This window comes from Capra hircus, chromosome 2 (assembly GCF_001704415.2).
Source record: "Capra hircus breed San Clemente chromosome 2, ASM170441v1, whole genome shotgun sequence".
Taxonomy (NCBI): domain Eukaryota; kingdom Metazoa; phylum Chordata; class Mammalia; order Artiodactyla; family Bovidae; genus Capra; species Capra hircus.
Window position 1 is genome coordinate 5,166,795 of NC_030809.1, and position 26,988 is coordinate 5,193,782.

The 26,988-nt window shown below is 42.0% G+C and overlaps 1 protein-coding gene across 3 annotated transcripts in view; it reads left to right on the plus strand.

The window, feature by feature from the left end:
* The window catches only part of CDC42 (cell division cycle 42), a 49,335-nt gene continuing 29,476 nt past the window's right edge, over nucleotides 7,130-26,988 (plus strand). For 2 of the 3 annotated variants that reach the window (XM_018055357.1, XM_018055370.1), the window contains exon 1: nucleotides 7,130-7,225. The gene's annotated coding sequence lies outside the window, so the exon portion shown is untranslated. Of the gene's footprint in view, nucleotides 7,230-26,988 lie in introns of all 3 variants that reach the window. The other variant, XM_018055366.1, reaches the window with a different exon arrangement.

The following is a 26,988-nucleotide window of genomic DNA, read 5'->3' on the forward strand; positions in this document are numbered from 1 at the left end:
TTCTGCAACAGTCTTTTATGAGTATGCCCTATATTCTAGCACGGAGGGTGCAGTGGTGAAGGAAATCTTTGCATTTACTTTTTAATGGGAAGAGACGGATTACAAGAAAAATAAAGAGGTAAGATCATTTTGGATAGTGATCAGCTCTAGGAAGGAAGTAAAACCGAGTGGTGTGAGAGTGGGTGTGAGGTGCCGCTGAAGCTGCAGGGGTCGGGGGGAAGGGAGGAGGTCTTCTTGAAGAGGCGAGATTGGAACAGAGCAGGTACACGCAGAGCAGGAGTGAGACCAGCAAGTGCAGGCTTCAGAGGGTTGCGCAGGAAGCTCAAATGTGTCTGAGGAACAACAAAGAAGACCACGTAGCTGGAGCCCAGGGAGTGAATGCGTGGTCTGGAGAAGGCCAGAGGATGGGCAGGAGCCAGGAGGAGCTACTGAGGTTAAGTGGGGGGATATTGTTCACCTCTGCTGCCAAGGTGCCTAGTACATAATGGACACCGATTACTTGCTGAATACTGGCAGCAATGTGCCCAGGACCAGTTAGGCCACACAAGCAATTCTTGGATCATTTTCAAGTTGAAATTTAATCTTTGTGCCGTATGCTTCTGAGCTCTTACCAAAACCGACCAGATGGGGAAGGAGATGCTCAGGTGTTTATAGATTCTTCTCTTCCCTATCCCATCTCATCCACTCTTCTTCAGTGACCCAGATTATCTCCACCAGAGATGTGTAACAGTGATGAAGGTGGCAAGTCTGGGCCAGTTAGAGAAAAGGCAGGTAGGAAACAGGTTCGGTCAGTTTCTCTCCTTTCTCTGACTCCAAGAGGGGTCCAGGTCCCTGGACAAGTGTAAGAAAGTGGCACAAAGTGGAGGAGAGAGGCTGAGCCCCAAGGGGACTGCATAAACGGTGGGAGGGGGGTGGTGACCCTTGGAGGCGCCTGCTCTAGCCTCTTAAGGTGTGGCAGTCCCAGCAGAAAAATGGGGCTGCTAGCAGGGCCTGGGGCCGTGACCAGCCTGAGGAGGGAAAGACCAGCCAGTAAATCAGAATGGAAGGAAAGGCCTGAGTCTCAGTGACAGGAGTTTATTTATTTATTTGGCTGCACCATCTCTTCCCTGCAGCCTGTGGGCTCTAGCTGCACCATGTGGGATCTGGTTCCCCGCCTGGCTGCACCAGGTCTTCCCTGCAGCATTTGGGCTCTAGCTGCGCCGTGTGGGATCTGGTCCCCCGCCCAGGGATCGAACCTTTGCCTCCTGCATTGGAAGTGTGGAGTCTTAGCCACTGGACCACTGGGGAAATCCTCCAATAATAAGAATTTGTACAAAAACATCAACCTTTTAGTAACAACAGTGAGACTTTGTTTTATTTAATTATTTCTAATTTTAATTTTTATGAACTATTACGTGTGAGAAAAAGCACAGAAAACAAGTATACAGTACAGTGAATACTTATAAAGCAAACATCCGAGTAATCATCACCCAAGTCATGAAACAGAACATTGTCAACATCATCCCCCAAGCCCAGCACACCTCGATCCTTTCCAGATTACTATCTCAGTTAGAGGCAGCCAATAGCTGGATTTTTATAATTATCACTTCCTTGATTTTCTTAATAGTTTTATAACCTATGAATCACACAGAGAGTCTTAAATTAGGATTTTCTCACGTAAATCCTAAGACTGAGGGCCGCAAAAGACAGCCTCTTTAATATAGATCCTTCTCCAGTGGATCTTGGCAGGCTCTGGGGAGATGGTAATGGATTTGAGGCTTTGGTATTTGTCAGAGAAAGTGGTGTTGAGGCTTCTCTCATTCAACCAGTGTTTGAGTGCTCACTACGTTTAAAGCTCCTGAGATGCACCCCAAACTGAGCCTGCCCCTGGGAGCTTACAGTCAGGCAGGGAAAGTGTGGATAAGCATGACAGAACAGGGTGAGGCCTGGGGAAATCCTCAGATAAGTGCTCTGGGAATTTAGAAGAGGCAGGGACCACTTTTGGTGGCAGGAAGCAGAGCAAGCTTTATGGAAGAGGTGGATGACGCTCATTCATGCATTATTTATCAAATATTTTTGAAGGTCGGCAGAGTGCCAGGAAATTAGGTAAAAGGAAACAAAAGTGAATAAGTTAAGGTCCCTGCCTGCTCATGGCCGAATGGCATTTTAGCAGATACAAATATGGCATGCTTTAAAAAGAGCATAATAGGAATAATTGGTTGTGTGGAGTTGTCAGGGAAGCATTCGCAGCTGAGATCTAGGTTAGTCCTTGAAGAAAAGAACAAGAGTTTGGCAGACAAAGAAGGGAACCAGTGACTCTGCCTAGTTACAGAAGTGGGAAAGGACACAAGGTCGATGTTGGCGAAAGGAGCAGTTCATAATGGGAAGGAGAGTGGGACTTGAGAGGTAGGACAGATGAACAGGAAGCGTGTTGCTGTTAAGGGGAACAGCATTAGCAGCACAAAGAGGCCAGAAATCACGGCACCTGCGTGCACAATACTAAGTAACTTACTCTCACTGCAGCATAAGGGGGTGGGATGAAAGTTGTGATGGTTAATTTTATACGTCAACTTGACTGGGCCATACGGTGCTGAGATGTTTGGTCAAACATTATTTTGGATGTTTCTGTGAGGGTTTCTGGATGATATTAACATTTGAGAAAAGCAGATTGCACTCCCTGATGTGATGGGCATCATCCAACCAGCTGAAGGTCTGAGCAAAAAGGCTAACCCTCCCTTGAGTAAGGAAGAAGTAAGTCCTGGCTTTGGACTCAAACTGAAATGTTGAATTTTCTTGGGTCTTGAGTGGCTGGCTATCGGACTGCAATGGAAACATTGGCTCTTCTGGTTCTTAGGCCATCAGACTCGGATGGGAACTGTACCAGTTCCTGCATCTGTAGCTTGCCAACCCACCTTGCAGATCTTGGGGCTTACCAGCCTCTGTAATCATGTGAATCAATTCCGTATAATAAGTCTCTTTAGGTAGAATTAGAAATATAGATGCATATAAATATATTGATAGATAGATGTAGATCCGTCTATCCATCTATTGAATCTCCTACTGGTTCTGTTCCTCTGTAGAGTTAATACAGAAGGGAAGAGGAAATAACTTTGGAAAGACAAGTTGGTGCCTGATCATGGGGGACAGAGAATACCTGGCTAAAGGACTTAGAATTTTATTTTGAAGACAGAGGGGAAAGCACTGGGATTTCCTAAACTGGGCAGTGTCTTAATCAGAACTGACACCTAGGAAGATGAAAGCTGTGCTGTATAAAATGAATTCAAACAGAGCTTCTTTTTGATTTTTTAAATTTTTTAGCTGCATCACATGGCACGTGGGATTTTAGTTTCCTGACCAGGGATCGATCTAGCACCCTTTGCAATGGAAGCACAGAATCTTAGCCATTGAACCATCAGGGAAGTCCTAGAAGAGAGATTCTTAAAGGAAACCTCTAGAAGCCGGGTATTAATTTGTGGGCATAGGATCTACGATGCAAAAAAATTGGGGATCCCCGAAGCCGATCTAGGCACCACAGAACCTGAAGCACGTGGGAACTGGAAGATGATTTCTGTGGTGCTGATGAGATTTGTGCGTAGCTGGAAATTTGGAAAAGGGGGTGAGCAGGGGTTAGAGACGGAAGAGATTTGGGAATCATCTACGTAGAGGGTGGTGGCAAGTACCCCAGGGGGCAGACTCTGGGGTCAGGAGTGGCAGAGTGACGGTGCATCAAGAGCCTTGAAGTTGCGCGTAATGGAAAACTACCCCACCTGGCCCAGGCAGGAGAGGGGATTCATTGGCTGATGTGATTGCAAACTGAAGAAGACTGGATCCAAGGGTTCAGTCATGCTACTGAGACTTGGTTTCACTGTCCTGTCTCTCCGCTCTGTTCTCCCTGTCTCCGTCTCATTCTCGGGCTGTCACTGGACTGACTGTGGGAAGAGGGCTACCAGCAGTGCCGTGATTACATGCTGCTCTCAGAAGATGGATTCATGCAACTGGACAGTTCTGACCAAAGGCCCAGAATCGGATCTCATGGCTCTCGTTGTGTCACGTACCCACTGCTGACATGCTGTGGCCAGAGTCCTCTAAAATGCTCTGATAGGCCAAGCATGTGTCACGTGTCTAGCCCTGCAACTTGAGGAGAGACTCATCTCTCAAGCCACAGGGGTTGAGAACTGGGGGAAGAGCTGCCCAGGAGAAATGGAAATGCTGTTACCAGAGGAAGAAGGAATGGGCACTGGGCTGGTAATCACAGGGGAAGGAGAACTGGAAACCCACAGGCTGGCTGTCCTGCAAACGTGAAGCGGCTGCCGCCAGTGGGGCAGTGGGGAGGGGCCACCAGGAGGTGGAAGTCTGGGCTGACAGCAAGGGAAGGGCTAGACTCGGTAACACTGTTGCCTTTGGGGCGAGGTAAATGTTGGAGAAGCTTCTTCTGACAAAGCCCTGACAGCATAACAAAGTGCTAAGTGAGTTCTTGTCCTCAGGATAAAGGCAGGAAAAACCAAGTGGGTTGGGTGACACCCCATCAGGATTTTGCTGCTGATGGAAAGAGCAGACATTGTCTGGGGACATTGATGGGAACTGTGAGACAGGATGGAGGAAAGGGCACTGCCAACTGGTCTTGCGGAGGTTGAAAACAACCAGTTTTCCTTCCAGTTTAAGAAACTAAGCTCATGCATTTTTCAAACAGTCAAAAATTTACAGTAACCAAAAATAACCTAAATTCTGAAAGTAGGCGATTGATTGGATAAATATAGAAATGCCTGAATAATGAAATGTAGCCTTTAAAAATGATGCGTGGGGACTTCCCTGGTTGTCTAGACCTCGGCTTTCCAGTGCAGAGGGTGTGGATTTGATCCCTGGTTGGGGAGTTGGTTTCCCTGGTGGCTCAGAGGGTAAAGGGTCTGCCTGCAATGCGGGAGACCCAGGTTCGATCAGTGGGTCAGGAAGATCCCCTGGAGAAGGAAATGGCGACCCACTGCAGTATTCTTGCCTGGAAAATCCCATGGACTGAGGAGCCTGGTAGGCTACACACCATTGGGTCAGAAAGAGTCGGACACAACTGAGCGACTTCACTCTCACTTTGGGGAGTTAAGATCCTACATGACTTGAGGCGGAAAAAAAAAATAAAACATAAAACAGAAGCAATATGGTAACAAACTCAATAAAGACTTTAAAAACGGTCCACATTAAAAACAGAACTTTATATTTTTTAGTGTATAATGCTTTACTTGACATGGAAAGATGTTTGCAATGTAGTTTTGAGAGAGAAATGCAGAGTACAATCTGTTTTCGTACAATAAATGTGTATATATATATATCTATGAATATATATATTCATATATCTATGAATATCTGGAAAGGTGTACACCGAAATGTTAATAGTTGGTATCACTAGGGATAGGACTAACAGCTAAAGCTTATCTTCTGATTTCATTTTAATAAACCTGCTAGGTAGTATGTAGGTACTACCTACTACCAACATACTACCTACAACTACCTACAATTAGGTAGTTTATAGGTCAGCTGGCCTCTTGGGGTTAAGTGCTAGCTCTGCCACTGACTGGCTTGGTGACCTTGGGTAAATCCCGTAACACGTCTGAGCCTCTGTTCATGCATCAATAAGTGGGGGTACACTTTGTGCAGTGGCACTATCCTAGCCTATGAAGTTTATCCCAGAGGTGATTATGGCTGATTGAAAAAAAAAAAATAAGTGGGGGTAGTAGTTCTTAACTTCTAGGGTGGTTGTGAATTTTACATTAGCTACTATTACATGCAAACCTGTTCAGTTCAGTTCAGTTGCTTAGTCATGTCCAACTCTTTGCAACCCCATGAACTGCAGCACGCCAGGCCTCCTGTCCATCACCAACTCCCGGAGTCCACCCAAAATTGAGTCGGTGATGCCATCCAACCATCTCATCCTCTGTCGTCCCCTTCTCCTCCTGCCACTTATAGTAAACACTCAAAAATGTATTTTTCTTGCGTAATTAAAAAGTCCAAAAGAAACTCTTAACTATTAAACATATTGGAAACAAATGTTTTTCTTGGCCAACTAACTGTGGTGGTCATCAACAAAGGAGCTATTACTAAGATAAGCTATTTTCCTGTAACACTGGGAAACATCTGAACAAGACAGAGAAGGTTCCTACTCTCCTGAAGTTTGCACACTAGCCAGGAAGACAGATGATAAACAGATGCTGTGAGGATAGCAAGATCAGGAAGTCGGTGACACTGAAAGGCTGAGAGCCAGCAGAAGGGCTGAAGAGGAGGCAGTGAGTGCCGGTGGTGGGGAGGAAGTCTCTAAACCAAGAGATGTGGTTGGAGCGAGGGACAGAAGGGTCTAAACAGAGATGAGAAGCGACCTCAGATCTTAAGCCGGTTCAGTTCAGTTGCTTAGTTGTGTCTGACTCTTTGCAACCCCATGGACTGCAGCACGCCAGGCTTCCTTGTCCATCACCAACTCCCAGAGTTTATTCAAACTCATGTCCATTGAGTCAGTGATGCCATCCAACCATCTCATCTTCTGTCCCCTTCTCCTCCTGCCCTCAATCTATGGTCTTTTCCAGTGAGTCAGTTCTTCGCATCAGGTGGCCAAAGTATTGGAGTTTCAGCTTCAGAATCAGTCCTTCCAATGAATATTCAGGACTTACTTCCTTTGGGATGGACTGGTTGGATCTCCTTGCAGTCCAAGGGACTCTCAGGAGTCTTCTCCAACACCACAGTTCAAAAGCATCAATTCTTAGGCGCTCAGCTTAAGCCAAGGCGTACTGAATACAGGCCTGGGGGAGTCAGGAGGCCGTCCCACTTGTAGTGTGGTTTCGGGCAAGTCACTGCCCGTTTGAGTAGCCACTGTCTTCTCTGCAAAATCGGGATGCTAACACTTTGTAAGGATGCAAGGATCAAAAGACATGTTAGGGGCAGCGCTTTGCAAGAGATCGTTTGTAGCATAAATTACAAATCCAGGAGAAGAACTGTAGAAAGAAGTCCAGAGAGCAGCCACCAACTAGCGACCGCGGTGACTGGCGCGTGCGCGTTAGGCGGCCCGAGCCAGGAGCCTGAAGGGAGCGGGGGGAGGAGTTCAGGCCCCGCCCGGAACCGCTCGGCCTCTTTTCGCCTCCCGGCCCCTCCCATTTCCGCGGATAACCCAACCGTGCGTCGCCTGCGTGCTGACGTCAGGCGCGTGCCCCTGTCCGGCAGCCGAGGAGACCCCGCGCAGTGCTGCCAACGCCCCGGCGGAGGAGCTGAGGTGAGTGTGGGGCCCGAGGTTGCCCCGCGGGAGCGGCTCCCCACTCACACCGTCCTCGTCCCCCCGCCGCGCCGCCCCTGGCGTCTCCCGGTCCGCGGGGACCTCCTGCTCTGGGACCCCGGGGGGCGGGCGCGGGGCGCCGCGGGGGGAGGGGTGCCGGGCTCGCGCGGCGCGGGTCCGGGTTCTGTCAGGGGGGACTGAGGGGAGGGGGTCGCGGAGGGCCCGGCGGCGGCGGCGGGGTCGCGGGTTCGGCCCGGAGCGCGCGGCCGGGGCGTGAGGTGCCGGGGCGAGGGCGCGGCCGGGCTGTCACCGGGCAGCGGCGGAAGGGAAGGGTCACACCCATCCCGGCCGCCCGGCTCTCCTCCCCCGCGGCCCCGCGGACGCCCACCGCCCCCATCCGCCGGGGCGGCCAGGGCCGCAGACCCTCTCTCAGGCGCCCGCGGGCTGGCGGGGCCGGGGCTCCCTGGCTGGCCGGCCGGCCCCCAGCGCGCGCCCCGGCTTCGACTTCCTGCTTCGCCGCGGACATTTTGCGGCCGGCGGCGGGGGATGGGAGCGGACCGCGAGCGCGGTCGGGGAAGCGGGCGGTCCGGGGGGGGGCTCGGCCCCGCCGCGCGCCTCCCTCTCTCTGCCGCGCGGCCGCCCGACGCCTCGTCCCGCGCCGGGAGGGTGGGGTGGGGTGGGGGGCGGCTCAGTCGCCGCTTCTCCCGTCTCCTTGATTCCTGCCTTAGGTCGAGTTCCTCCCAATACCATTTCCGTTTGGCTTCTCCCAACTCTTCTCCCTCCCCGCCTCTTCAGTTGAAGCTTCCCTTGCTGGAAGTTAACCTAACCACCTCCCGAAACTGTCTTTCTGCCTTTTGCCTGATTCCTCTCTTTAGGGGGAAATTTTTCTTTGTTCATTTGTACCGCCCCCCCCCCCCCTTTTCCCTTTAAGTCCTAGAGAAATGCAGTGGGGAAGATTACGTCATTGCAATATAAGGGGTGAGAGTTTTTAACGCCTGCAAGTCAGGGGCTCGCTAAATTAAGACAGCGTTTGGTAGCCTCTGTTGGGGCCACCCAGTGGCATATCCTGCCTGTTTCCCAACTACTGGTATTCAGAGATGATCTTTTGAAATCCTGGCCGTCTCATAAGCGTCTGAAAGCCAGGGAGGTTTGAAATCTCAAGATGATCTTAATGCCAAGACAGCACTTTTCTTTGGCCACAAGATTCCTGTGACTGTATTGAAGTTAATTTATTTGTGGAAGCCTTTCTTTGTTCCAAAATAACATTCTCAGATTATTTAACTTTAATAAGTGTGTCTTATTGATTCAGAGTACGTACCTAAGTCGACTCACGTGCACTTTTGTGGCAAGGGTGTGGTGAAAAGAGAGTCAGTTCATTTTACACCTGTTCTTTGCTTGCTGGTCACTTTAGTTTTGTTAAAATGAGTTTTGGGTTTTTAACCAAAAAAAAAAAAAAAAAACAACCTTAAGTGAATAACATTTTCAGACTTTGGAGATCACAGTATTCATTCTTCAGAATGTTAGGCACGTCTTGAATTGTATATCCTTCACTGACTACAGGGTACAGTAGCACAGAAAAATATTAGCATTGTAAAGAAAATGAGATCCAATTGTGTAATGCATTGTTATAAGGATAGTTCATGTTGGAACAAGTACTTATTGTTTCTCGTTTCTATAGAGAGAACAGATTGCTTGTTAAACACTTAATAGAAGTGGTCGATTTAAAGCAGCTTTTGGTAGTTTGTAGGTGTTGGTAGATGATTATATAGGTGTGGAGCTTGGATCTTCTGAAATACATTTGTTATAATGTATCTTTTTAAGAATATAAAATCGAAGTACTTATCTGCCATATTTCTCGATTCTTCTGTACTTAAGAGCTTTAAATACACAAATATCAATTGTCTTCTTCCCTTTTAAAAGTATGGGGAGAATAGTTTGGATTTACAGCTTTTATACTGAGGCAAGGAGATTGGTGATTGAATATTAAAAATGAGCTCTTTCTCAGTAATTTTTTCAAGACCCAAAAGGTATCACAACCTCTTAAAGTGTTTGTAATAATCAACATCTGTACTCAGTTGAACTTAATATTTTGGGCACCCGAGGCAGGTATTACAGCCTAGGGTGGTGGTGGTTCAGTTGCTAAGTCGTGTAGGACTCTTTGTAACCCCGTGGCCAGGCTCCCCTGTCCTCCCCTGTCTCCTAAGGTAGTCAGGGGCTGAAATGAAACATCAGTGAGATTCTTTTAAACCCCACCAAACCTACGTCTTGACTTTTTTGTAACTTCAAGATTTTCTTTATTCGGATACTTTTTCCACTTTTAATTTTATGGTTTATTAAAGAAGCATTTCTAGTTACTTTAAAAATGGTTCACTAATAAAATGTTTTGATTCAAGGTGTGTTCCATTTGGAAAACTTCAAAGTACAGTTTACTGTGCCTGTTTGGGAGTAGTATTTATAGCCATTCTTGGAAGTAAAAGTAAAATTGTACTTTTTATTTTAAATGCATTTATCGTTTTAGGGTCAATTTTTGAGAGGACAAGGAATGCTTAACAAGAAACACTTAAGGCCACAGAGCTTCCTCTGCTGGGGGAAGAGGGGGTTAGTATGTTCACTTCTGTCCCATAAATAGACTTGTGTGTTTTCTATTAAAGGTTGCATTCTAGGTTTTCAGTATTCGGTAGTCTCTTCCAAGTCTGTTAATTTCACCCAGTAGAATGTAAATCTATGAAGGCAGGACTTTTGACCTGGTGTGGTCACCCCGATCCCTAGTACCAAACCATGATGTATCTCAAGAAATGTTTGTCAAATGAATGATTGTGATGTCTGAGGGTCAACATTTTCTGCATATTCTACAGGCGTATGTACTTCGTTTCCTGAGATGACTTTTGTGCTTGGTCAGCCATATCCATATTTGGGCTCATTGAAGTGATGATTACTAATCTTTTTTTGCTTAACTATATCCATCTGTTTACTCCTATATTTGCTGCAGGTGTACTATCTGAACAACTAACAGTTGCTTAGAAAATCTTTTCTGATGACTGGTTTTTATTCTCCTAAAAATTATGCAGACTTTAATGTGTTTCCTTCCCCAGTTTCTATTTTGAAAAGTCGCTTAATTATGCGACTTCTTTTCCTCAATTTAATGGCATAAAATTCTTGGTCATGTTTTGTCCCTTACGTTTCTACTTTTAGTTACTTATCCCTTCATTCCAAAATATTTTTGCTAAAGCAAATCAATTTTCATTACTTGTTGTTTTGGCCTTCACTCCTGTTATAAGTCCTGGATGTCAAAACTCTTCTTTACTGGTTGCCCGTGGGACATTGGTCTCAAATTGCTCATTCCATGAAGTGAAACCCCATTTTTGCTACCAAAATGGTGTCCTATTAGAAAAAATTAGAAACATTTTTTTCTTAAAATATTTAGCTATTATGCTGAAATCCAGAACAGTTTCTAACAGCAAAAATCTACGTATCAAGTTATGGTGTTTACCAAGCGTCAGTGGTCAGTCACCTGAAGAGAACCTTGGTTGCTTATTCTGTTCTTTAACACTTTACACTTACATCATTTTCTGTAAGAGTGAGCCATTTTGATTTGCTGTTGCTGTGTGTTTTGAGAGAGACACTGCGAGTATAGTGATTAATAGTGTAGACTCTGGAATCAGACTGCTTGGATTCACATCCTGGCTTTGGCATTTATTAGCTCCATGCAGTCTGAGTAACGTCTTTGTGACTGGATTAACCTTCCATAGAAAAGTTCTAGCAATAGTCTCTACCTCACAGTGGTGGTGGTGGTTGGGCGCTAAGTCGTGTCCGACTCTTATGACCCTATGGTAGGCTCCTCTGTCCATGGGATTTCCCAGGCAAAAACACTGGAGTGGGTTGCCATTTCCTTCTCCAGGGAATGTTCCCAATTCAGGACCCAGGAAACGAACCCGTGTCCCAGGCATTGCTGGTGGATTCTTCACTGCTGAGCCATTGGGGAAGCCCCACAGTGTTGTTAGGAGTATTCTAAATGAAGTACTTAAAGCAATTAACTGGGGCACAGCAGTGCTTTGTAGGTGTTTGCTCTTGCTATTATTACAGCCTTGCTTAATGCCCCCATTTTTGAGAATTTACATGCATTTCTCTCAAACATCAACAGTTTAATAACCATCCCTCTCCCAGATAATCTCATGAAACCATAAAAATTAAATGAAGTGGGAATTGGTGTCTTCTTTACGTTTATATTCATTAGCTTAAGCAGTGTCATAGAGCTAAGGGTGTATGTTCTCAAGTGTGAAGTATGTGGTCCTGTGAACTAGCAGCATAAGCCTCACCTTGGAGCTCCTTAGGTATCTCAGGCTCCATTCCAGTCCTACTGAATCAGAATCTATATTTTAATGCGATCTCCAAGTGATTTTCATGCACATTGAAGTTTGAAGCACCCTCTGAGTTATAGTTTCCTGCCTATTGTGTAGAATCGCCTCATGTCTGTGCTCATCATCAGGAACTAATGTGTTTAGTTTCTAAAGAGTCATTACCCACTTAGTAATAACTAATCTTAAATTCTAGTTTTAGAACTGCTTGAACTTGAGTTCAGTTACACATTTGAACTCAGTGACTTTTTATGGAAAACTAATTGCTGTTAGGAAGAGCATATGATTAGGATCATTCACATAATTGTTGGTTATGAAAACAGGTTAAATACAAAGTTGGCATTTAACTGATCAAATGTAAAAAAATTTTTTCTGCTTTTTTGGTAGTAAAATAAACCATATCTCCAGTCTCAAGGGAAAATCTTAATAACTAAAATCTAGTCTTATTTAGCTACCATCCTGAAAAAATTATTGCGGTTTTTAAAAGACTTGATTACATTTTCTGATTTTTCTTAATACTGATTGATGTAGAAGAGATTCACCAGTAATATCCCTGTGCAGTGTGTGCTCTAGAGCAGCGTTGCGTGACCTTTTTCAAATCAATGGAGACATAAAAAAAGTATGGCACCCTGGAGTAAAAGGATAAGACTACTCTTGGCTGGCTGGAGGTGCTGCAGCCCCAGGAGAGCTGGGAATCAATGCCTTAGGCACACCTGTGTCCGTTCTGTGTGTCCCAAGGGGCACTTTGAAGCCATCTGCTGTTGGATATTAAGCCACAGCCATCATTTTCAGCTAAAAAGATTATCACTTTTTGTTACTCCTTGTGTAAACAGAAGAGATGGAAGATAACAGGTCAAATGAGGAGCAGATGAAACCAGGGGGAGAAATGGAGGTGAAATTAAAGAATACTGTAATTAGTGTTAAAGACTGTGAGATGATAAATTTTGTGGAAGAAAATGAGCAAGATTTCAGCTACAATCCATTTATTTTGTTGGTAGACAGTTTAAGGATATTTGTAATTTTTTTGTCTTCATTGGGTTTACTTTAAATCTGTCTAAAAGCAGATGAAGAGGAATAGGATGCGAGAGTCAAGTTTCTTAAGAAAGATCTTTGTTATATGTGGTTTCAAGGATTTTCATCCTAATACAGCTTCACTGTAGCTTCTAGTGTTTGTAAAACAGCTGAAGGTGAGAGGAGCTCAATTTTAGAATTTTTTGAAGTGGAGTTAAACCATCTATATTATTTATTACTTTGCCAGAAAACCATAGTTTTATTGTGAGGTTTAAGAATAACAGTACGACTCAAAAGTAAACTTAGATTTTAAATATAAAATTTCATTCTTCAGATAACTAGGAATGAATGGATAGTTCCTGTGAATGTTGAGTGCTGGGGCTTTAAATCAGTATCTAATACTCTAATTTGTTTCAGGAAGTGTATAAATAGTATACATAGTATAAAATATAAGCTATGAAAATGTTTGAATCGTTTTCGGTTGTATGATTTATTTGTTTAAAGGGCCAAAGGAAATATTAGTTCGTCATGGACAGAGGAGCCTAGTAGGCTGCAGTCCATGGGGTCGCAAAGAGTTGGACACGACTGAGCGACTTCACTTTCACTTTCAAGCATTTATAAATCAGTGGAGATGGGGATAAGGGATACTTTAAGTTTTTCAGAGTGGGGATTTTTCTGGTGGTCCCGTGTTTAGAACTCTGCCCTTCCAATACTGGGGGTATGGGTTCAATCCTTGGTTAGGGAGCTAAGATCCCCTGTGGCATGCTGTGTAGCCAATAAATAAATTAAAAAAAATTTTTTAAGAGTAATGCCAATGTTAATTCTCTAGTGTGTTTCAGAATAGCTGGAAGAGGTTTCCATGGGGATGGGTTGGAACCCCTACTTAATATATCCCCATTTTGGAAATTTATGCTATGTAAGTTTGTTAAGGGTTCATAGAAGTTATTTACATTTGATCACAGATTGTCAGAATCTGTTTAATTCAGTGTTTTTTAAACTTGTTTGGTGATGGCCCCATCTCCCCAACCCATGGAACACCCAGTTCCACCTTTGAGAAAGTGGACTGGGAGAAAGTGGTATTTGGTGGCTTGTTAATCTCCATTAGGCAGGGGCTGTTGGTGTGGCTTTGCTATGGGTAGAAAAATGGAAAAAACTTTAAGTTCCTGAGGCAAGTGAAAGGTAGAGACTTTAGCAGAGGCCATAGATTATCTATTCTTGCTGTAACCTAAATGCCGCTCAAGATCTTTGTACAGAAATTGCTAATATGCACTTCCTTAAGATGGAACTTGGCATGTTATGTATAAAACACATCTTTGGGGTATTGATAGGGGAGTTAAGTATTCATTGAAAGGACTGATGCTGAAGCTCCAATACTTTGGCCATCTGATGTGAAGAGCTGACTCATTGGAAAAGACCTTAATGCTGGGAAAGATTGAAGCCAAAAGGAGAAGGGGGCAGCAGAGGATGAGATAGATAGATAGCATCACCCACTCAATGGACATGAATTTGAGCAAACTCTGGGAGATATTGGAGGACAGTGGAACCTGGTATGTTGCAGTCCGCGGTTACAAAGAGTTGGACACAACTTAGCTTAACAGTAACAACGTGGGGGTGTAGCTCCATCTCAATTTAAAAATCAGGCAAGGTATTGGAAGGGTTGCAGTCCATTATTAGGGACTGGGAAAGTGATTGTCTAGTGGCTGCAAAGGAAATCTCTGAAATGGAGTCTCTGTCTCCAGTTTTCTTTGTTCTTGGATCAGTAATCCTAGTTTGAGTATTTATTATTTTCCAATATTCTGAAAAGCTTGCAGTAATTTCAAAGCCATTTTTTGAAAGCTCTGAAAGTCATGTAATTTTTAAAACTACTTTATTTGAGATCCAAAGAAGTTTTATGTTTAAAAAATAATTGTTAACTTAAGTTTTTTAGGAGTTTGTGGCAGTAATCTTTTGTATTTTATAATTTGACATCTTTCTTTTGCTTTTTCTTGTCATACATACTGCCCAATCCACTTCTCCCTTCTCACAAAAACAAAAACCTGGCCCAGATACCATCTTTTACGTTGATTTTTTTCCCCCTAGTTTCATATATTACATGGAAATGAAGATGTAGTCTCCTAAAAAATTGTCCTTGGTTCTAATTCAGAGCCAGGAATAGAAAAAATCATTTTACTTACTGTTGGATAGTTGACCAAAAGAGGTGGGGGAATGGGGAAAGATGATTTTGTGGGTCAGGATTAGGGTTAAGGACTCGGGTTGGGCTGTTTTAGTTCTTCTTAGAAAATTACTATTTTTTGGTAGTGGGGTAATTTTTCTTTAGGATCACAATTCATGTCTTGGATGTGATATATGTTGAAGATAGAAAAGTTTGTTTTCTGTTGACATCAAATTTTTTACCTCTGCTACTTTCAGTTTGAGAAATTGGTGTCATTTCTGCTCTTATAAAACATAGATCTCTCATGTTCTTTATTAACAATACAAAGATGAGGTGATTCTTTGCAAATATTAACACACTCTAAAAGAAACGTAAGACTTAGAAACAGCTTTTAAAATAGAGCTGCTGCTGCTAAGTCGCCTCAGTCGTGTCCGACTCTGTGCGACCCCATAGATGGCAGCACACCAGGCTCCCCCGTCCCTGGGATTCTCCAGGCAAGAACACTGGAGTGGGTTGCCATTTCCTTCTCCAGTGCATGAAAGTGAAAAGTGAAGTCGCTCAGTCTTGTCCGACCCGCAGCGACCCCATGGACTGCAGCCTACCAGGCTCCTCCGTCCATGGGAGTTTTCAGGCAAGAATACTGGAGTGGGGTGCCATTGCTAATCAATAACAAAGATTTTTGTGAAAACCTAGATTCTGGAAATAATTTTTTGGCAGTTCTGTGTTTCCTTAAGTGTACTATTTTAATTGATGTTAAATCTGAGTGAATTTTTCCAAAATTAGAAGCACATTTTAATTATAAAGCTACTGAGCCTAAGATTGGCTACATTAACTGTTTCACTGTGATACAGTTGGAAACATCATGTGGTATGCATTCTTTATAGGGATCTTGTGTTTTATAGAAAAGTATCCTTTTTTGCTAGTTTAAAACTCAGTAGAGTTTCCCTGGTAGTCCAGTGGGTAAGACTCTGGGCTTCCAGTGCAAGGTGGGGGGATCCCTGGCCAGGGAATTAAGATCCCCCATGTCACAAAAAGAAAAAAAAAGTAGAATTGTGCATTCCCAGACTACAGTTGCTCATGATGATTCAGGATATTTATTCTCCAAAATGATATTGGGTGGCTTTTAAACAGTTTGATGTTAACTACTGTAGCTAGTTTGGGCTGTGGCCTTGACTTAAGCTTTAGGAATAGGATTCTTGTCTTTCACAGGGAGTTAAATTTTTTTTTTGTTCCCCCCTCCCTTCTTTTCTCCGGATAGTGATAGATGAGGGTTTAGGAGCTTAAAGGATCGACTAATGGGTATATTCTTAGTTCAAAGAACAAGGTTTTTTGGTTTTTTTTTGACTCGCTTCATCTCTAACCCATACTGTTTTATTAATTAGTGATTTCAGCAACCCTTTGTGTGCTCTCTGGAAATGACAGTTCTAGGTGTTGGTGATAGAAGTGAATGCAATAGACCCAAACAGATCTCTGGCCCCATGAAATTGACACACTAGTGTGTGGGTTGGAGATAAGTGGCTAAAAATGAAGAAGGGGAGGCAGGGTACAGTGGAGTGTTTCAGGGTTTGTAGAACTTGTGGTGCAGTTTAAGGTAAGGTAAGTGAGGAGTTCTCACTTCAGAATGACATTTGAGCAAAGACCTGTAGGGGAGATGACTGAATGAGTCATCCAGGCCAGAGCATTCTAAGTAGAGGGAGCTGCTGTAGTCAGTCTTCAATCAGTGACCAGTGCTGTTTCACCTGATTTTATATGAAGTCTTTAAAAACGGACATTAAACAAATTAATTTTTTTTGTTATTTAAAAGTTTATTTTTTAATAGAAGGATAATTACTTAAAGAAGTGTATTATTAATGCATCTGGAATACCATTATAGGAGCTTAGCTTCTCAAAATGTGGTATGTGTATATAATTTCCATAGACGGAATTCATAATCAAAGTAGAAGTTTGTGCTTTGATGGTGTTATCTTTGGTTGCAAAGTGTGCTCTAAAAGGCATATTTGTGGCCAGCACATACTGGTTTTTTTTCGGTCTTTGCAACTCTTATCTTTGTTGTTTTTGTTTCTCTTGATCTCTTTTAGTGGATAGAACTATACTGTTACTGCTGTGCAGCCAGGCTGAAACATCTGCAGTCATGCCAGCTGTACTGCCTTGACATAGAACTTAGTGCAAGTGTTATAACGTCTTTATTCTTTGTTGAATTATTTCTTCAAGTGCACAACTGAGTGCTACTGTAGAAGTTCACCCTGTTAATTTTACAATTGGTAGACTGCTTTGCTTCAGAATCTTGGTAATCTTATTTTTAAAAAAAAGGCTTGTAGTTTGTAAAATAGATTGTTGAGTATCTGAATGTAGGTACCTCTGCCTCATTAGATATAACAAAATTTAAATGATCATGGTTAGTTTTGTAACCATGGTGGCCTCTCACCTGATAACCTATTCAGAGAAAGGTTCTCAGCTTGTCACTCATTTTATGGTGTGTGTGTTGTCCAGGTTATATAGTAACTTTTTTTTTTGCTTCAGACTTTTTTGCTGCAAATGTATGCTTGTATGTGGGACTTCTGATACATACTGGCACATGATTTCATCCTTGATGGACTTAGGACCAAATTATTGTGTTCTGATTCTGAAAAGGCTATTCTTTTGTGTGTTTTCTTACAAAAGAACATAATATCTTGACCTTAAGATTTCTTTTCCAACTTCTCCATTTGTCTGTGTTACACATCTCTCCTGTAATTTCCCAAACTAAAAAAGTTTCCTCATAATTTACCACGTCCTTAAATAAACCCCTCCTCCACCCCCAAACTGGTCAGCTCTTTCTCTACTGGCATACAGCCACTTCCCTAGTTCAGGCCCTTGGATTATTAAAGTAGTTTCTTAGCTGAGTTCCTGTATTTTATCTGGTTACCTTTGACAGTTCACCTTGGAGTACAGATTGATATGCTTAAAAAAAAAATTGGTTCGTGGATCAGAAAGAAATGGTAGCTTCTTATTAAATGAAAGTTCCTGTCCTTAGCTTTCAGAGTCTGTATGACATGAACTCATCCTCTGTGTGTGTGTTTCTTTCATTCTTGACCACTCCCATGTTTTATTACTTTTGAAAATCTTTGGAAGTTGTAGCAGACTTGCAATTGTGTTAGTCTCTTCTGCTTATAACCAATGAAGTATACAAGGTGATGTATGTCAAGCTATCTAGCATAGTGTTTGACACAGAGTAGGCATTGAGGAAATTACTAAATTTGTGTTGAAGTCAGGGTTTCTGCTTTACCCAATGTAGTGCTATAATAAGCACTTAAATATCTTGCTGACTTTTACAGTATGTAGAGTTGTTTCTTGGAAGAACAGAAGTGTAACATGTTCTAGATTCTAACTTGTGTCCCGATGCAGTGAAGATTGAAAAAGATGTTAGGCACTTGGTTCTTGTTCATTAATTGATATACACACACACTCACTCACTCTAGCATAGCTGATATTTTCTTTATTGTTTGCTCTGTTGGTATTCTTCATAACTATTTTTAATATGTATTGCATGTCATTCTCTGGTGTATTGTTACTTAATCGTTTTTTTCTGTTTAACATTAAGGTATTTCATTGTTTCTTAATGAAGAATTTTCTTTATTTTGGATAAATTATCTGAAGTGGAATTATTTTTTTAAAAACAATAAAAGTATTTTAATTGTTGAAATACATTGGTACATTTTAGTACTAAGTAGTTGAAGGGTATTATTGAGGCAAATGAGTGAATATTTAATGGATCTTAGAATACAATACAATATGTTAAAAAAAAAAGCCTACGCTCATGAAGTAGATCACAGATTTTTATGGGTTTGGTTTATTGGTACTTGATATCTTGCAGACCAGGTTTGATCAAAATGTTTTCCTTACTTGTTGAATGGCTTTTGGAGATCTTTTCATTTTAATAGATAGCTTTGTTTTTAAAATTAAAATACTACATGTACGTGGTGAGAGCTTCAGTACAAAAGAGAATATGATGAAAAATATGTCTACCCATTACAGACACACCTATGTCCTCTTCCCAGAAGCAGTCACTTGTCCAGCAGATGTATTTTTGTAGAGAGTCTCTGGACCTGTCAGTATATAAGTATCTCCTCTCCATTAAAAAATTCGCATGCATCAATTGCTATATTATGCATACTCTTTGCACTTTTCTTTTAAAAAACAATATATTTTGGAGATCTTCCACACTTGCACTGTATTGGTAGTTTTTGCTAGGGTTACTGTATAGTCTGGCTGATTTTAAACAGCAGACGTTTATTTCCTTACAGTCCTGCAGGCTGGGAGTTTAAAGGCAGGTTCTGGGCAGGTCAGTTTCTTCCAAGGCCTCTCCTCTTCGTTTCTAGACGGCCGACTTCTAGGGTCTGCACTTGGTCTTCCCTCTGAGTGTCCCAGTCTTGCTATAAGGACACCAAATTAGATTAGGGCCCACCAATATGATCTCATTTTACCTTCATTATTTCTTTAAAAGCTCTGTCTCGAAATATAGTTGTATTATTAAAAATTTTTTTTAATTTAAAATTTGAATTGGGGTATAATTGCTTTACATTTTTTTAACCAACAAGTTATATTATTTTTTATTCATGTTAGAATTTCTATCAGTGTTTGAACATTAATATTTAGAGTGTTTGTACATTTTTGCCTCCTGAGGTTTAAAATGAGAACCACACTAGGTCACAGATTGTAACTAATACAACACATTCTGCAACTGCATGAATATTCACTCAGTCTCACTCTCTTAACACTGTTAAGACATTTTCTTTTTCTTGCTGTACTTTACAATGAAAAGTGTGCCCCAGTCATGTCTCAGCAAAGTTCCAGACATTATGGATTCATCACATATAAATTCTTCAAAAATTTACTTCTGTCAAAAGACTTGATGACTACTATGTACACCACAAAAATAAATTTTCATATAAATTACATGGCATACTTTTATCTTTGTAATTGAAATGACACAAACCCATTCCTGCCAAAATTGGCAGACAACGAGACCCAGTTTGAATATTTCCTTTAAACTCCTTACGCTAAAACCTACCATGAGTCCTTAATGAAAATGTTATATATGCTTTACAATGTTATGTTAGTTTCTGCTGTACAACAGTGTAAATCAGCTATATGTATGCATATCTCCCCTCCCTCTTGAGCCTCCCTCCCAACCCCCTCTATCCCACCCCTCCAGGCCGTCAGAGCGCTGAGAGGAGCTCGCTGTGCCATCCAGCAGCTTCCCGCCAGCTGTCTGTTTTACAAGTGGTGTATATATGTGTCAGTGCTACTCTCTCAATTCACCCCGCGTCCCCTCGTGTCCAGAAGTCCGTTCTCTACATCTGTCTCTCTTCCTGCCCTATAGATAGGTTCATCAGTGTCATTTTTCTAGATCCTATATGTATGCATTAATATACAATATTTCTTTTTCTGACTCCACTCTGTATGACAGACTCTAGGTCCATCCACATCAACAAATGACCCGATTGCGTTTCTTTTTATGGATGAGTAATACTCCACATATGTTCAGTTCAGTTCAGTGTCTCAGTTGTGTCCGACGCTTTGCAACCCTGTGAACCGCAGCACACCAGGCCTCCCTGTCCATCACCAACTCCTGGAGTTTACCCAAACTCATGTCTGTTGAGTCAGTCATGCCATCCAGACATCTCATGCTCTGTCGTCCCCTTCTCTTCCTGCCCTCAATCTTTCCCAGCATCAGGGTCTTTTCAAATGAGTCAGCTCTTTCCATCAGGTGGCCAGAGTATTGTAGTTTCAGCTTCAGTATCAGTCCTTCCAATGAACACCCAGGACTGATCTCCTTTAGGATGGACTGGTTGGAGCTCCTTGCAGTCCAAGGGACTCTCAAGAATCTTCTCCAACACCACAGGTCAAAAGCATCAATTCTTCGGTGCTCAGTTTTCTTTATAGCCCAACTCTCACATCCATACATGACCACTGGAAAAACCATAGCCTTGTCTAGTAGCCTTGACCTTTGGTGACAAAGTAATGCCTCTGCTTTTAAATATGCTGTCTAAGTTGGTTATAACTTTCCTTCCAAGGAGTAAGCGTCTTTTAATTTCATGGCTACAGTCACCATCTGCAGTGATTTTGGAGCCCAGAAAAATAAACTCTGACAGTTTCCCCATCTATTTGCCATGAAGTGATGGGACCAGATGCCATGATCTTCGTTTTCTGAATGTTGAGCTTTAGGCCAACTTTTTCCCTCTCCTCTTTCACTTTCATCAAGAGGCTCTTTAGTTCTTCTTCACTTTCTACCATAAGGGTGGTGTCATCTGCATATCTGAGGTTATTGATATTTCTCCTGGCAATCTTGATTCTAGCTTGTGCTTCCTCCAGCCCAGCGTTTCTCATGATGTACTCTGCATAGAAGTTAAGTAAGCAGGGTGACAATATACAGCCTTGACATACTCCTTTTCCTGTTTGGAACCAGTCTGTTGTTCCATGTCCAGTTCTAACTGTTGCTTCCTGACCTGCATACAGATTTCTCAAGAGGCAGGTCAGGTGGTCTGGTATTCCCATCTCTTTCAGAATTTTCCACAGTTATTGTGATCCACACAGTCAAAGGCTTTGGCATAGTCAGTAAAGCAGAAATAGATGTTTTTCTGGAACTCTCTTGCTTTTTCGATGATCCAGCGGATGTATCACTTCTTTTATTCATTCGTCTGTCAGTGGATGTTAGGTTGCTTCCATGTCATGGCTGTTGTAAATAGTGCTGCAGTGGACTTGGGAGTACATGTGTCTTTTTGCATTATGATTTTCTCAGGGTGTATGCCCAGTAGTGGGATTACTGGGTCATATTTTTATTTAGTTTTAGTTTTTTTAAGGAACCTCCATACAGTTCTCCAGAGTGATTGATTGCATCAGTTTACATTCTCACCAACAGCGCAAGAGAGTTCCCTTGTCTCCGTGTCCGGTGCAGCATTTATTGTTTGTACAGTTTTTGATGATGGCTTTTCTGCCCAGTGTGAGGTGATACCTTATTGTAGTTTTGATTTGTATTTTTCTAATAATGAGTGATGTTGAGCATCTTTTCATGTGCCTCTTGGCCATCTGTATGTATTCTTTGGAAAAATGTCTGTTTAGGTCTTCTGCCAATTTTTGATTGGATTATTTGTTTTTTGATGTTGAGTTGTGTGAGCTGCTTGTATATTTTGGAGATTAATCCTTTGTCAGTTGCTTCATTTGCAGATATTTTCTCCTGTTCTGAGGGTTGCCTTTCATCTTGTTGGCAGTTATATTCTGAGTTACTGGTGTTTATGACTTCAGCATATCAGTTTGGGGGATGGGCACAATTTAGTCCATAACAGGCACTATAGGTCATTCTTTTTAAATAGTTCCATGATATTCCTTTGTAATATGACCTGTTTTACTGTTCCCCTGTTGGTGTGCATTTTGCTTCTGCAAGCAAGGCTGTGGTAAATATGTTTGTGCCTCCCTCTTTGCATACTTGGAGAACGTCTTAGAAATGGAACTGCTGATCAAAGAATGTACATATTAAATTTTGGTAGGTACTGGCCTAGACATGGGAACCTTGTTCCTTATTGTTTTCTGATATTTTTTGAAAGCAAAAATTTACTTTGTGTATCATGTCCTAATGTAAAATCCACATTTTATTTTCAAGGGTATATCATTGACTTTCACTTTGCATTTTGATGAGGTATAAACACAACCCCCTATAGAAGACTGCTTAATCAGATTCTGAATTAACTGCTTATCTGGGTCATTTCGGGGCTTCCCAGGTGGTGCTAATGGTAAAGAACCTGCCTGCCAATGTAGGAGATGCAAGAGACATGGTCGATCCCTGGGTCGGGAAGATCCCCTGGAGGAGGGCATGGCAACCCACTCCAGTATTCTGGCCTGGAGAATCCCATGGACAGAGGAGCCAGGTGTGCTACAGCCCACGGGGTCACAAAGAGCTAGACACCAGTGAAGCAACTTTTGTGCATAGCACACTGGGTCACTTCACAGTGATAAAAAGCATTCATATTTGAGTGTCAGGTGCTGTACAGAGGAGTAACAGAGTTCATTATTACAACCTGTGATGTAAGTACTACTTCTGTTTTTAATGGAGAAACAAGGTCTTGAAAAGAGGTTAAGCTTGCCCAAAGTCACACAGGAATGGAAATGTAAAATTCGGGCTGAAAGTGAAAGTGTTAGTCACTCAGTCGTGTCCACTCTTTGGAACCCCATGGACTGTAGCCTACCAGACTCGTCTGTCCATGGAGTTTCCAAGGTAGGAATACTGAAGTGGGTTGCCATTCCCTTCTCTGGGGGAATCCCTGACCCAGGTATGGCACCCAGGTCTCCTGCATTGCAGGCAGTTTCTTCACAAACTGAACCACCACGGAAGCCCCCAAATCCCTAAGGGGCTGCTTGACTTGAAAGATTTTGTGCCTGCCTCCTCTGAGTTGTTTTCCTGGGCATATTAGTCTGGCTAGATATTTGCTGCATGATTAATTGTTACTTTGTCTCTTTAAGTAAAGTGGATTGCAACCCTTTCTGTAACATTCAAAAGCTCTTGCTGCAAATGTGACATTGGAATTTAAGCTACAAATGTGACATTTAGTTTAAGCTGTTCTTTGAGATTAGAGTGAGGGGATTTCAGAAAGGAAACCCTAACCCTGTCAAGTAGAAGCAAGGATTTTTCTTATATATAGTATTTAGATGCTTTCATTTCACAATAGTGGTTCTGATCTTTTTCATAGGGCCATTTTGGTTTTTGCAGATTATAATTGGGGATAAAAATAAGGTGCCAGACTAGGTGTTTACTCTTTATAGTTTTATACACTGCTTTGTTTCTCTTTGTGGCAGTTTTGTGAGTTAGATGTTATTGTAGAGAAAAGATATAGAAGTGAAATAGCTTGCTGTATTACGTGAAGTAACTTGCTGGGATTACATACATTAAAATTTTCAATTCTAGCTCAGTACTGTATTAAGTGCCTTGGGAAGGAGATAAAAAAGTATAAGCCTAGTTTTTCCTCTCAGAGAGCTTAAGCTCTTTTAGAGTAAACACACACTTCTGTGAATAAAAACAAGATAATTGAGTGCTCAGTGGTGTTTCACATTTGTTCACTGAGTGCCTACTGTGTCCAGTATTGATCTATGTTCTGGGAATACAGCAGAGTCCCCACCTTCACAGAGATTTCCTTATTTTTTACCTGTCTTCCTTTACTGCAATATACCATAAACAAGATAATTATAGATTATGACTATGCTATGATGGAAATAAACAGGATAATATGATAGAAGTGAGGAGGGAGGTGGTTGGATAGTACTCTACATAGTGTGTTTAGGGGAGAATTTTCTGAAGAGATGATTTGAGCTGAGATCTGAAAGATGAGAAGTCAAACGGTGTTGTGAACGGGGAAGGACTATTTGGCAAGTATAAAGACCTGTAGGCAGGACAGGACTTGACATGTTTGAGGAATATAGTAAGACATGTATAGCTAGAGCGTGAAGAGTGAAAGGGATAGAGTATGAGACAGGAAACTTAAGAGCTAAGAAGGGCCTTGCCATGGAAGTTCAGAGAATTTGGGCAGTTTCTGATAGCTGGAATAGTTAGGTGATGTGTTTCAGATAAGGTGGGATTTTGGGATGGGAAGTTAGGATAGAAACAGGATGAGTTGTAAGGCTAGACATCCAAGATTTGGAGAGATTTTATGGATAAAAGCATAGACATTGAAATAAGCACCATACTGTATTAGATAATTTAAATAATATCAGGCAACTTGCAGTTGATTAGATGGGCCGAGTAAGATGCAAACTTAGTTGAGCAATTTCAGTCCTGTCTTTGCCTAGGTTGTCAGACCTCAGAGCTGTAGCAAATGTAGACTTGAGATCTGGGATCTGTGAAATGCTGTCTTTTGTTGTCTGATCTTTTGCAGGAAACTGAGGGTAGATTTGAGTGTGTTTTAATATCTCCTTGCCCTTTCTTAATTAAGAGAACAGAATAGGAAAACTGCATATAAGGGTGTCCGTATTAGTAATATTATGAGGAAGGCTGTGCGGGGGCGGTGCTGATTTCCTTATTGTATGTATACACCGCTAGGATTATTGTCCCAAGCGGACAGGAACTTTGTTCCAGGCATGGGGGGGGAGGGGCATGGCTATGTATAGGACAGTGCTCGGCACTTACTAAGTGTTTGTTGAATCAGTGAATAAATCTACAAGTCTTGAATATTTTGAGGGAAAATCTTATTGTAATTTCCCTTCTTTTCTAATCGGATTCTTAGTACTCATACATTTTGGCATACTCTTCAATTTTTCCAAATTGTTTTGAAGTATATTACACTCAGAAATTATATACCTTAGTAGATACTTATTAATTGGACTAAATTTTTTTTGAGTCACAAAGATAATAAAAAATGATTACTTTGGCTAGCATCCCTTAATTTTTGGTAGTTTGAGGAAGGAAAACTCAGTAAGCTTCTAAAAATAAGGACTCCCGTTCTTACTGGATCAGACATTTCTGAATGAAGTCATTTTCAGAAATGAAGCTGACAGCAGACTTCGAGCCCTGCTGAAAACTTCTTTTTGCCACACAGGATCTAATCTTTTCATGTTACGGGTGCTGCTGTCAGCGCTTTCCCGACAGTTGCTTCATTTTTTTGTTGTTTCAAGGACCCAGAGAGCCGTAATTTGGCACCCGCTTCTCTACTGTCTCATATAGGTTGCAGTTTCACAATATATTTAATTTCTTTCACAAGTGGCAGAGAATGGAAGAATTGACTAGTTGCTTTAATGAATGCCTAATGTTTGCCTTTCAACACTTTGCATATGTTAATGCATCTAATTGTCAGCTGGAGATATTAGAAATTTTGCAGCCATTTTGTGGGGGAGAGATACATGAAGAATTTGAGATGTTTTTGCCCAAAGATACTTTTGTTTTATGTAACATCTGGAAAGTACATTTAGGAGAGGGGAGAAAAACCCATTATCTTTTCCAGCAATCAAAGGCTTTTGTAGTGTTATCACATTCTGCCCAAGTCTGTTTCCCTGATTTCTTTGACTAATTTTGGGGCGAATTTTACATACATCTGCCAATCTCATGTTAAACATTTGAGAGGAAAAAAAGCAACAACGGGGCTCTCAGACATGTACCAGGAGACTTTGTCCTTTAACATTATATAATGACTTAATTTTAGAAGTGAATAAGTAGAATTTGGGGGAAAAATAAGCATACTCACAGCTATTTAGGGGCTTCCTTGGTGGTTCAGACTGTAAAGAATCTGCCTGCAATGCAGGATACCTGGCTTTGATCCCTGGGTCAGAAGATCTTATGGAGGAGGGAATGGCAACCCACTCCATATGCCTGGAGAGTTCCATAGACCGAGGAACCTGGCGGACTACAATCCATAGGGTTGCACTCAGACATGACTGAGTGACTAATACTTTGATTTTCACAGCTGTTTAAGGATAGGAGAACAAAATAAGGTTTGGTTTTTGCAAAAATAGCTGATTTATTAGCTTTATTCAAAGCAAAACAAATACATTCTTATTTTTATTTTACCACCTTTCTTGATAGAGGATTCTGGCCTTCACACATTTCTTCCTGTTAGAACAGACACCTGGAAGATGGAACATAAACAAGTGAAACAACCAGTCAGCTCTTAGGGAACATGTACTGGCTTGAGTGAGGAGACCAAGGTGTAAAAAAAATGTTGATTATTTCAGGAGGGTTTTCTGTAAAGAACACCTTTGGATACTGCATAAGATATGAGACCTGGTAACCTAGCCTCTACTCTCTTTATTATTCTAAGAAATCATTTAATTGCTCTGTTATTTACTTCCACAACTCAAGTGCACAACAAAATCATTCTCATAGAGCTCAGTCAATTAAGTAAACAGGGTTGGGGATTTTATTTTACTCCCCTTAAAAGCTGTTAGCCTTGTATTGTTTTACGGATGCTGGCAGAAAACATGGGTCGGAGACAACGAATTTAATTAAGCCATAGCCAGCAGCAGGAGATGAGAGTGTTGTGTGCGGGGTCGCTTACCCCTAAGACTTACGGATGGGTGACACACTGGGTTTGTGTCATAGCTGAGGAGCACTGAGCTTGGGGAACCTACTATTTAGTAGCATGCAGAAGGCCGCCTTGCTGTTTGTCCCAGAGGGAGGCTTTACTGTACCCGTCAAGGTGGTTTGCTGCAAACAACCCTGTGACATGGTCTGGGTAGAGTGATCAGGGCCTTGCCCACTTAGCATACCTAGAAGATGCTTAGGACCC